Here is an 11,584-nt window from a genome sequence, read left to right on the forward strand (position 1 = left end):
GGACAGTTGGCGCAGACGGCTAACGGCGATCGCCGTGTTGCCTCGTCAGCTCCCAAACGCCTCACACGCCGACCCTGACAATAAATTACTTAACCAGAGCTACAGTGGAGCTCGAGGAGACCATTGATGTGACACACTTGCCCTTAGATTGTATAACAACAAAGGAAAGTCGATATACAACCTTTAGGAGCCCTCCGATATCCCTGCCCCCTTCTCCTTATATGGAAATTTGCGTTATCGAATCTACGGTAGAGAAACTGTCAATCAAACTCGCAATCCCGGGACTTTTAACATTTTGGCACGTGACCAAAATAGCCGCGCCATCCGCATTAGCCAATTTTCACCGGCTTTAACAAATACGTATTTTGTTGTTAACTATTTTCAATAACAAGAGTTTGGATAGGAACATAGAAGCAAGTCGCGTGCAAACCATTCTGTGTACACTGAAATAGCAAGTCTTTCATGATCTGAGAAATGGTATGTACATTGCCACTTTAACAGGCAATTTATCTCAAATAACACTTTTTCCTCACACGTTTTGACTAGAATTACATTTAACAGACCCATATTTTAAAAGTTTTGTTTTTATTTGATAACTAATCAACATGAAGTATATGTGTATAAGATGCGACAAGTTACAAACATATTTTTTAAAACAAATTTATTGTCTTCAAAGTTTATCTCAAGTTTGGCGAGAGAGGTACACGGTATGTAGATTAAATATTATGTACATAGCAAAGCTTTTCTAAACAATCAAACTATGAATTCGATATTTATGAATGAGTTGTCTGAATCAATATTACTTACCTAACCGTGAATAGTGGATAGTAACCAGTGGAACAGCAGGAATCGGGTTTACTATCCGAATGAAAGTACTTAAAATATGTTCATGTCCCATAACGTCTGTTAACTGATCCCTTTCGCAAGTTTAATCTTAGAGGAGAAGCTAGAGTGATTTTCTATTTGAGAAGTGGAAAATGATTTTTTTTTTCTGCAGTTATGAGGTTCATTTGATCAACATTTCTCCATAAAGAATGAAATTTACTCTCAAAAATTAACTTAAGCGGATAAAATCATTCCACCGACCGAAAATTTTAAACTAGAAAATCTTGGAACTTTCTGTTCTCCACATAGTTTTGTTGTGTGTTTCGTATAATGTACTGTATTAAACAACAACCATCCGCTATAGCTAATAAGTAGAAAGTGTCTACAATATTTAGAAACAAGTCATTGCGGTCAAGAAAAAAAGATCCTACCTGCCGACGATATTAACAACAGTAAGCAGCCAGTCTCACCTCAGAAAACTTGGCCACTTAGGCTTGCGAGGGTCAAGAATTTATTGATAGATTCCTGGAAAAGTGATCTACAGATGTTAAGCAATACTTAAAGTAGTATTCTTTTAAAATTTCTCCTTTGAGGAGGGGTGGTGGGTGGTTTGTGCAGGTAGCTCAACAGCCGTACCAGTGTAGTTATTTCTAGAAGGACGCTTTGTCCTTGACCGCTCTGGCACAGTTCTGGCTTAGTTCAAAAGAGTAAGCTTGTGAAACAGTTGCACAAACAGGTGGGGTGCCAGCCGAAATACCCAAATTTAAAACTAATAATAAATAATAATTTGTACCCAAAATACATCCCTATGACATGAGCTCATGGCGTTTGCAATAAATAAATACTAAATTACATTCAAACACTTCAGTCCTTTATCCATCCATGCGTTCCAACTGCACAACAATCGACGATAAAGGGGGGTGGGGGTGGGGGTGGGGAAGTGTCACTGTGGGGGCTGGTAAAAAAAATGGATTAAATAGGTTTAAAATATTTCAAAAAACAGGGCATAATAATAATTCCGGCCACAGGGAACTGAGAACATGGTGTAGGATCCACTGCCAAATGGCGATGTACGTCGTGGGTAATTCAACATCCAGAGTAATGGGTTTTCTTTCAGTCTGGGATTCAGCAGATGGCATGTCTTCTGCTCTCACCATCGCGGTTGTTGTTGTTGCTGCTGTAACTTCATATAAAGACTATGATGACGACGATGACAGTGATAATACTGTCAAACTGAGAGTCCATGTAAAGCCTGGCATAACCAGTTCATGTTGGATCCAATAGCCAGGCATGATGCTAACAACCTTGCGGGCCTTTGCCCTTGTGACACCTGGACTACACTGAACACATTGTTATCAGTGGTAGCAGTCGGTCACTACACTTTGGGTAGCTTGCGCATACCTTCAAACCACTGGCTCTTGTGGCTGCTGAGCTACTTGTAGTGTGACGGGGGAGCAGGACAGGTAGGAGCGCGGCTGGTCACCTTACATCCGGATGACTAGTACGCCGTTCACACACTGCTGAGCACAACTTATCTACAGTCACCATTGTAATACACAAAGTACATCCTGTCTACAGTCACCATTGTTATACGCAAAGAACATCCTGTCTACAGTCACCATTGTAATAATAAAGCAAAGGAGTTACAAGGAGAATAATAAATAGCATTTAATATAGCGCATTTTTTCGCTGAGAAGAAAAGTGCTGTATAAAAAAAGGGAAATTGTTATTAGATTGCATATGAGTATTTACATATACGTTCATGTATCGGCATTTACGTGTAACTGATGTTTCTGCATGTTTACAAAACAATGTCTAATCGCGGTCGCTGTATAATGCAGGGACTAAAATTCAATATTTTTAGTTTCAAAATATAGTTGGTCAAAATTATTGTTTGAGCAGATGTGACATTTCAGTGAACACCGCAGTCCCGAGGAGAAACAGATATAACATCTCTATTTCAAAATCCTGAAAAACGTATTGTCAGGATACATGTTTTCAGTCTTCTTCCTGTTTAGTTCTTGGCTATCGGCTTCCCTGAGGAAGCGGATGATCTCAGATAATCCTATCCTCGCGGGCATTTTTTTTAAATAGCAATCTTTCATCGGTCACTTCATATTTTTCCTCCAACAGTCACATAATGTTCCTTTGCCATTATGTTTCTTTTGTGCTTTAACCTCTGACCTCTCAGTTCATAACACCTTGAAGTTTTGTCTCGGCTTACCTCTCAATCAGCATCAATCTTTTTATTCTGATCCCTTGCCTCTGCCTTCTTCTGAACTTCTTCATCCCCGAAAACTCTTCTCAAATTCCCATCAGTAGCTGCCTCGGATTGCCTCCAGAGGAGGACTGAGCTGCTTTGCGACCAACGATCTTCGAGATCGATTATAGCCTTGCTGATCATGATGGTGGTGCTGGTGGTGGTGGTGGTGGTGGTGGTGGTGATGGCGATGATTGCGACAGTGTTGATGACGATGACTTAAGTGGTGATACTGGTAGTCTTGTACGGTGATGTGCGCGCATGTGTGTGTAAGAGAGAGAGAGACGTTGACTTTTTTTTTTAAAAAAAAAATATTGTCCATCTCCTTGTTGACAATTCAAGGAGTTCAGTCTCAACAGTCATCTATTTCAGAGGCATTCACGAAGATTTATGCAAGCATATTAGCATATTATCCCATACATAAGTGTGCACATACACGCGCGCATACGCACATGCACAGATACACAAAGATGACCTCTGGCTCCCTCTAGTTGGAGGTCCAAGCTCTCTCCGTGGCGGAAACAGGATGAATGTCGATTAGAACTGTCTTAAGTAGGCCCAGCCTTGTCATCAGACAGCCAGCCGCCGACACGACAGATGTCGCTTTATCTGGGCATGCGCCATGGGTTCAAAGCAGCAACAGAAACAAGACAAACCAGACAGGACAACAGACTGGGGACTGTACCCTCACCCAACCGGTCCGCTATCCCACACAGTTTCTCTCATGTCCAGATCTGCCGGTTTACACCTCAACAGTAACTGGCGACATAGGTGTGGCAACAGAATTATGTTGGAGAAAAGCAGACAGTAAAATTGTCAGGCAAATGTATGCTCCCCATAGAACAAGACAGAAACAAAAGATAAAGAACAAGAAGTGGAGATAAGATGGAAAAGTGATTGGAAAGTAAGGGTGTGTGCGTGTGGACAATTGTGACACCCAGAGGATACTCAGTTGTCCGGCAAAGACTGAAGCCAAGATAGAAGGTGTGCAAGTGCTCATTTATTGTCACCACACACACATTTAGCCGGGTAACCAGTGTTGCCTGTCCTCTCATCTACTAGTCTACCTTTTCTTTTGATTTTATTGTCAACTTTGGTTCTACCATTTCATTTGAATTAAACGTATTCAGTAACTGAGGTTTGGCAGGAAGGAAACATGTCTATGATATTGCTTTTCACAATCATTTAAACCAGAAGTTGCTTAGTTCTAAAAACAAACAAACAAACAAACAAACAAACAAACGAACGAACAAACGAACGAACAAACAAAGAAACAAACTAAATAACAAACTAACAAGCTAACAAACCCCGAAAACCACTAAACATTTTCTCACAAAATCATGTACAACAGCTAATAGTCTTTGTATTAATTTTCAATACTAATACACTCATTTTATATTGGGTAATAGAAACATTAAAATAAAGATGCTCTGGATCAAAATACAGAAGAACTTCATTATCCGAGCTTTTGTCTTCCGTATTCTTGCTATAACGAATGGGTTTTTAATTGCACTTTTATCCAGTTTTGAGGTTACATAACTCTATTAAAAAATACTTAGCATACAATAGAAAGAGAGTCTCATGGAAAATGTAAAAAAAAAAAAAATGTAAACAGCTTCTACTGTAGAAAAGTTTATTCCAGTGCCCTATCCTACCACTTGAATCGCAAGCTTCTGTTATAACAAATGGTGTCCTAAAATGTGGTGCGGAAAATTCATAAAAGATTTCAGAAGGCGTTTCGAATGGCCTCTAGAGAAGTGTACGAAATATTCATGTGACATTATAAGCAGTTAGCAGATTTACCTAGGTGGGGTTGATTGTGGATGTATGGTGTGTCTCATTACTACATTATTTCAATCTTTTTCCCTGCAAGTCGTATGATGTCGACTGCAGCCTTCGCATCTACCCACTACATTCCCTGACCTCCTATATCCACCAACAACCTCAACTTTTATTTTACACAGGATCTTATTATAAGTGTTTGTTGTTTCATATAATGCTGATATTAATGTCTCAGAGACTTGAGGTGATATCAAGTTTAAGTGCTGTTTAGGAGAGGTGGGTCAAGTGATCGGAACATCCTGAAAGTAGGTAGGACTTATTCCCACGAGAATAATGGAAAGAGTTTTCGGTATCCAACTATGTGAACTCTATTTCCAGAAAGGATATTGGATAACGAAGTTTTTGCTGTACATGAACCAATTTAGTGTACAAATTTGTAGCAGACGAGACAGTCCTACAATAAAATTTGGTTAAGGCCATTATGAACCATCCAAAATACTGATGTGTGAAACAAGAAAGCTTCCGGTTTAGTCACATTCTTTGTTACGGCTCGCCGAGACCAACAGAGGCTAAACGTTGGTCTCGTCAGACAGACAGCAGTCCACCTATACAGTCCATGGAAGGATCTTACAGAATGGGACAAACGGTAAATTTGTACAGCGCTTGAACACACAAACACACACACACCCCAACACACACACACGCTGTTTCATTTATAAGATTTCATAGTACCTAGGAACATCAAGTGTGGGTGAGCCGTGGGTGTGAACTGAAAGTCAGCAGCAACCCTCAAGTTCCTCTTGTCTGTGGGAACCACTCCATTCGCACAGAGCTGCGCAGGTGACCTGCCCTCACTCGCCGGCGGTGGGGGGAGTGGAGAGGACGGGCGATGTGTGTGACGATGGTGAGACTGTGGGCAAACACACCAAGAAGGCGTGGTGTGAGTCACGTGACACGATCGTGCGCGCTGCGGCTTGATGCGCACGAATACTTTGTTCACACGCGCTTCGGGACTTTTCACTAACACCAATCCCTTTCTTTATCAATGAAACTGCGCAGCACTGTTTCCATCCGGCCGAAGGACGACCGACAGAGAGCGAGCACACACCCGGCTCTCGTTTCATTGTCGGCCCGGCAGCCACCCACACACTGGAGGTATGCGCAGCATGTCTCACCTCGCTACGTGTAGCCTTGAGGATGGGGGCAGGAGCTCGGCAACCTGTGCGTAAAAATATCTCTTGTTTTGTTTAAAAATAAAAAATAACCTAGAAAAATAATACCGTTGTTGAAGTTTGGACAGGTTCCACTTTGTAAATAATCAGCGAGTGCAGACACTTGTCTGAAAACAAAACTCTAAATGGTATATGTAATATAACAAACTCACATTTTTATTTATACAAATGGCAAAAATAATATTATAATATTTAAGTACAAAAAAATCTTGGCAGATGAATAACTGCTGGCGACAATGATATTTAAAATACCGTACGAAGGTGTCATACTCTAAGTTATGGGTCATCCAAATATTTTGTTGAAACAAAATTCGTATATTCGAATACCTTAGATGTATTTAATGATATATATAGTACTGACTACTGACATAAACTTTTATTCACTTTCATAAATATAAACACAAGGTTGGGCCTTGGCTGTGGCCCACTAATAGCGGGGTGTCAGGGTGTGGTGATGTACAGAGCTGTGAAGGACGAGTGCAGTCTGGTGTCCGCTGAAATTATTATAATATGTCAGGATGTCTCAACTCCTGTCCTCAGATTGACAAGTTTATCTACAGATTCCTTGCTGACCTTTGGCCTTCGACCAGTTTGTGGACACGTGACAGCTGTAAGTGGTCAAGATTGTGACCTGCGACAGTTCTCGCTGTGACACGTAGTTGACTTATTGTCTTTCTCTCTCTCGTTCACAGAGCGTGTTTCTCAGCATGTGTGCCTGTGTGTTCGGACGTGCTCGTTTGAAGGTTTGAGAGGTCAGCCAGCACTGCCTTGTAGAGTGGTTCACCTGTCAGTGGCAGTGTCCGGAGCTACCAAGCGCAGCCTTGTAGGCAAAATTCTCCACCACACCTCCAACACGCAGAGGCGCACGCACCATATTTATTCATCCTCACATACGAACGAACAAGCAAACGAAATAAAGAAATAATGGCAGAGTTACACAGGTGTTTGACTGGCTAGAAACATGTCATTATAGGGCAGGTGTGGAAGGAGAGGAGTTGACAATCACAACTTGCCTCATTGATGGAAACTGATCGTCATTTTAATGTTGGACTGTCAGTCTTTCTTTAATGGACTCCTTTGAAAGCTAATCCATTGTTAGTTCAACTCCACAAACCTGTGCGCAGTAAATTTTAGTAACAGGTGACCTTTTTTTAGCTGAGGGTGGAAACCTAATCCTCCTGACATCTTGAAGACAGCTAACGTTTCACCACGAATATACAATTATATACTAGGTATCACCCACGAAATGCGAAACCATTGTAAGCCAAACGATAATTGATGAAAAGAGAGAAAACGACACTAAAATTTTAGGCCGTCTACAGAGATCAAGACTAAAATTAACAAATTGATGTAATTGATTTTAAGCGATATAATTGTCCACCTGAGAAACTGACCCATGATGACAAAAGGATTTATTATCACATCTTCCTGCTTGAGTATTCCCCCAGACGAGGGTTAGAATGTCCTGACAGTGGTTGCTGTTAATCCATCACCTCCACACACATGCACGGACTCACACACGCACACACGCACGCATCCACACACACACACACCGTATCACCGAAGAAACAACTGGGACGTTCCCGAGTGATTAGTTTCAGTAGACTAATAGTCTCGGAACTGCCCTCTTGAAGCTGCGACCTTCCACTTCCGGAGCGGCGCAGACACTCGGAAGCCGAGGCTTGACTGGAGTTCGGATAAGCCCGGCAACGACCGAGTGTTGCCGAATGATGGGCGCACGCGAGTGACCCACGAGATGGCGCCGCCAGTGCTGAACCACGACCCTGTAGTGGCTGTTTGTTGTTATCACACGTCGGGTTTCCTCTCTGCTCTTCCTGTTCCAGCTGCTACGACAGGCCATGATTGTTGTGTCTGCCTGCGACAACGACAGAGGCATTGTGGGACAAAACATCGTCCATGGCAACAAGCATTACTTGATGAAGTTAAGAGCAAATTGTCACCGAAAATCCTTTTCTGTTATTTGTTCAAGTCAGAGAAAGGAGGAAAGAAAAGTGGGGAAATATAAACGCCCTGTGGTGAAAGATACTCTCAGTTAAAAGAAGACAAATAAGGAATAAACAAATTTTTTACTTGGTGTCCGTGTCATCGAAATTATTTGCACTCTTTTGTGCGTGTGATTCAAGGTTTGTGTGTGTGTGTGTGCAGCAGAGAATAAAAGATATAATCAGAGATGGAGGAACCGATAATACCCTTTCACTAATGACCACGTGGCATCAAGTTAAAAATACTTCTAGATGAATGGTACAGATCCTGTCTTTTTTTTTTTTTTTTTACACACAGAGCAGTAGAGCAGGTAAACACAGGAAGCATGCTTTCGCACATCTGCAAGACCATTATAGACAAAGAGTTGGAAGCAGACATTTTCATGGTCTGTAGCCTGTAGGTTGAAGCATGAACAAAGACAACTTGTGAGCTCAGCGCATTCCAATGTTTGTTAGCCACGTGATTACAATGCACCTGTCTCCGTCTGGTGTTGATCCTCCTCCTCCTCCTCCTCCTACCACCCCCTCGACATTTCGCCTCGTCGTACATGGTACAACTGTCACGTGTGTACACTAGTAGCCCCCTGATGACAGCAGGGTCGACAGACAAAAACCCTCTGTCAATGACTGTCCGACAGAAACTTCAACAACGCAGACTCCGTCATCAGCAAAGTCTCGTCTTATCACAAACATAATTGGAAAAAAAAAAAATCGGGATTGGTTTTCCACCCTAACCGGAATAGTGTCGTCTACGGTAGTATCTGCTAGCAAAGGAATTTTACCCGCATGTATATCAAGAACGAGACCAAAGCACAAATTCGCTTCCGGTTCAAATATCAACGTCAAAAAGAAGAGCATAGGATGCAAACTCTCGTGTTGATGGAAGTACAAAAGCTAAAGCTTTATTAGTCGTGGAAAGAATAGGATGAGGACGTTTGTCAATAAATAAATAGTGATTAAGTAACAAATATATTGCAAGTCCATTGTTGACTTTAAAAGTTTTATCGCGGGTCCGGATATTAAATTGTTCTCCACGACCTGACAGCCTCAAGGTGAGATCGAGGCTGAGTTGGACTCGGACAGACAAGCCAACAGTCCAGATCGACATGAACATTCGCGGTGTAGACAAGATTTGCGATTGTAAACTCTTTTCCATCTGGCAATGCACATCTCCATCTGTGATTCATTCTCCTTCATCGTTGTTCTCCTAGCCTCTGAGGGCAGCACTGAATACTATATAATTGTACATTATATAATGAACACTACTCATGCATCTACCGTCGCAAAACTCTCCTACAGTCAGCAACGACATGGATGTGAAAGACAATCATAGCCAGCTCACCACCTGACAGCTTGATGATGGCAGTACCTGTATGTGCCAAGAATTAACCGTCAGCCCTGTTGTCCCATGCCTGGCACGAGAACCGCGCGTGACTTTCCCCACGAAGTTTTTTCGCGCCTGCGCAGACCATCTTTTAGTTTGTTCTTGACCGAGAGGATGGAGTACTTCATAAGTTAAACTTGTGAAAACGTTGACTAAAACCTCTACAGCGTGGTGATAGAGGGAGCAGAGATGACAAGTTTGATTTTTTTTATTCATACTTTTTTTTTAAGAGTCTTAATTCTTTATTCACATTTTCATTTTTACATTTTTCTTTATATGTGTGTGCGCGCGAGCGTCTGCGTGTATGTTTTAACTTGTAAACTCGACAATTAAGTGTGCATAACACAAACTGGTGCTTAGCTTAGGGTTAGTGTTGAGGTGTAGGTTTTTGGTTTGTCAGATGCACTATGACATGTAAAAAAAAAAAACTCATTTTGATTGTCGTCAAGCGCTTTGAGATGTTCGCGCATGCGTACAACAGATGAGTGCCAAAACGTGGGAAATACTGTCGCCAACCTCGGAGGTCAGTGCGCAGGGAGAGTGAGTGTCGAGTGTCGGACTGCCCGAGAAGTTCGCGTGACATGGCTGTCGGCGGTTTTCCCAGGAAGTTAAAAATATCGCCAGTGCAACTGGAGGTCAAGGTCTGAGTCACGGAAAGTCGGAAACTTTGGGAGAAAGTGCAGAATATCTACACTGGCGGGTAACCATGATGACCCCGACGCCTGGACGGTTAAAGGTTACAAGTACACAACACGCACCATAGGAGAAAAGTCGACATCGTCTCGTGGAGGGAAAGTTCCAGTTGTCCTATCTGCCTGTGTTATCCAACAAGAATTCTGAGAAATTATTGTCTTCTGAGATGAAATTCCACCTGTAGTTAAAATATGTGGTTGTTCAATCGATTGTTTTTCACTTTTCGGGAGGTTAATTTGTTTATGTGTAATAACAACAAATGTTTTTATTAAAAAAAGTTAAGAAATCCACCACAGTGTGCTAAAAAAAAAAATACAGTCACATGTGTCACAAACATCATTTTCTTGATGGACGGGTGGTTGAGGGAAGTAAATTGGAGTGTAAAGGATGTGAAATAAAAGCACGATTTATGATCTCTGTGGGAACAGATAAGTTAACATTCATACAGTGTTTGCCTCTCGAAACAAAAAACGGTGTGAGATAGCCGAGACAGCTAATGCCGATGTCAGCAGCTAAATATTATTTAAAATATTATAAAAATTATAAAATAAAAATATGAGCTAAATATCACCCCCTCGGCCCAATACTTGAGATGTGATTCTTCACCAAGTAGAAAAAGAGTAGAGGAGCAGACAGAGAGATGACAAATCTTTATTTACGAAGGTGACAGAATAAGCAAAAATTATGCTTTTCACATCGATCTAAAGAAAGGAAAACAAAATGCTACAAAACAAAGACAATAATCAAAGAACACTCAGATTTTTTTTTTTTTTTTTGGTGGGGAACACTGACTTGCATAAGTTGAATGTGATTTATACGATTGTAAAGTTTATCTTATTCTGAATATCACATAATTTCTTGTGATTATGATTACTGGGGTTATCTTTTTATAATATTTTAAATGAGTTTTGTTTCTTATTAAGAATTGCTTTGTCGTTTAACATTGATAATAAAGGATGTCTATGAAAGTTGTTAGAGGCAATGACGATAAGCATAATGTATATATAAATATTAAAATTAGAAATATTTTACAGCTTGTACAAACACAACGGTTCTTTATAAGAAAATGCTGAATATAAATACACTGATACAGCTGCGGAGTCGTGATGAAAATATCTATTTACACGATTATTTAAAGTCGATCTTATTTGCTGAAAATGAAGACACGACTGATGTAATGAGCAGTGAGATGAACACATCTCTGGCGGACAGCTTGCCATGGAGTGGTGTCGCAGTGCTAGCAACTCTTCAAGTGGAGAGGTTCTTCAGACCAGTGGTCTCAACGACTTCCGGCGCCATGTTGGCGGCTGGAGGACCACACGAGAGGTCCAAGCCTCCGTTGTTTGTCTCGTGCACTGGCACGTGCGTTTGGGTCACAGGCACGCGTGGTGTCACGAGGAAGACA

The 11,584-nt window shown here is 41.3% G+C and overlaps 1 long non-coding RNA gene across 2 annotated transcripts; it reads left to right on the forward strand.

Annotated features, from left to right (window-relative positions):
- Window positions 1-5,454: 5,454 nt before the first annotated feature.
- On the forward strand, window positions 5,455-8,194 carry LOC112555587. Of its 2 annotated transcripts, none has more exons than XR_003097503.1 (2): window positions 5,455-6,088; window positions 6,640-8,194. It is a non-coding gene; the product is annotated as an uncharacterized LOC112555587 (long non-coding RNA). The 2 variants fall into 2 exon arrangements; XR_003097504.1 differs by having other exon boundaries at window positions 6,660-8,194.
- Window positions 8,195-11,584: the final 3,390 nt, after the last annotated feature.

This window comes from Pomacea canaliculata, linkage group LG14 (assembly GCF_003073045.1).
Source record: "Pomacea canaliculata isolate SZHN2017 linkage group LG14, ASM307304v1, whole genome shotgun sequence".
Classification (NCBI taxonomy): domain Eukaryota; kingdom Metazoa; phylum Mollusca; class Gastropoda; order Architaenioglossa; family Ampullariidae; genus Pomacea; species Pomacea canaliculata.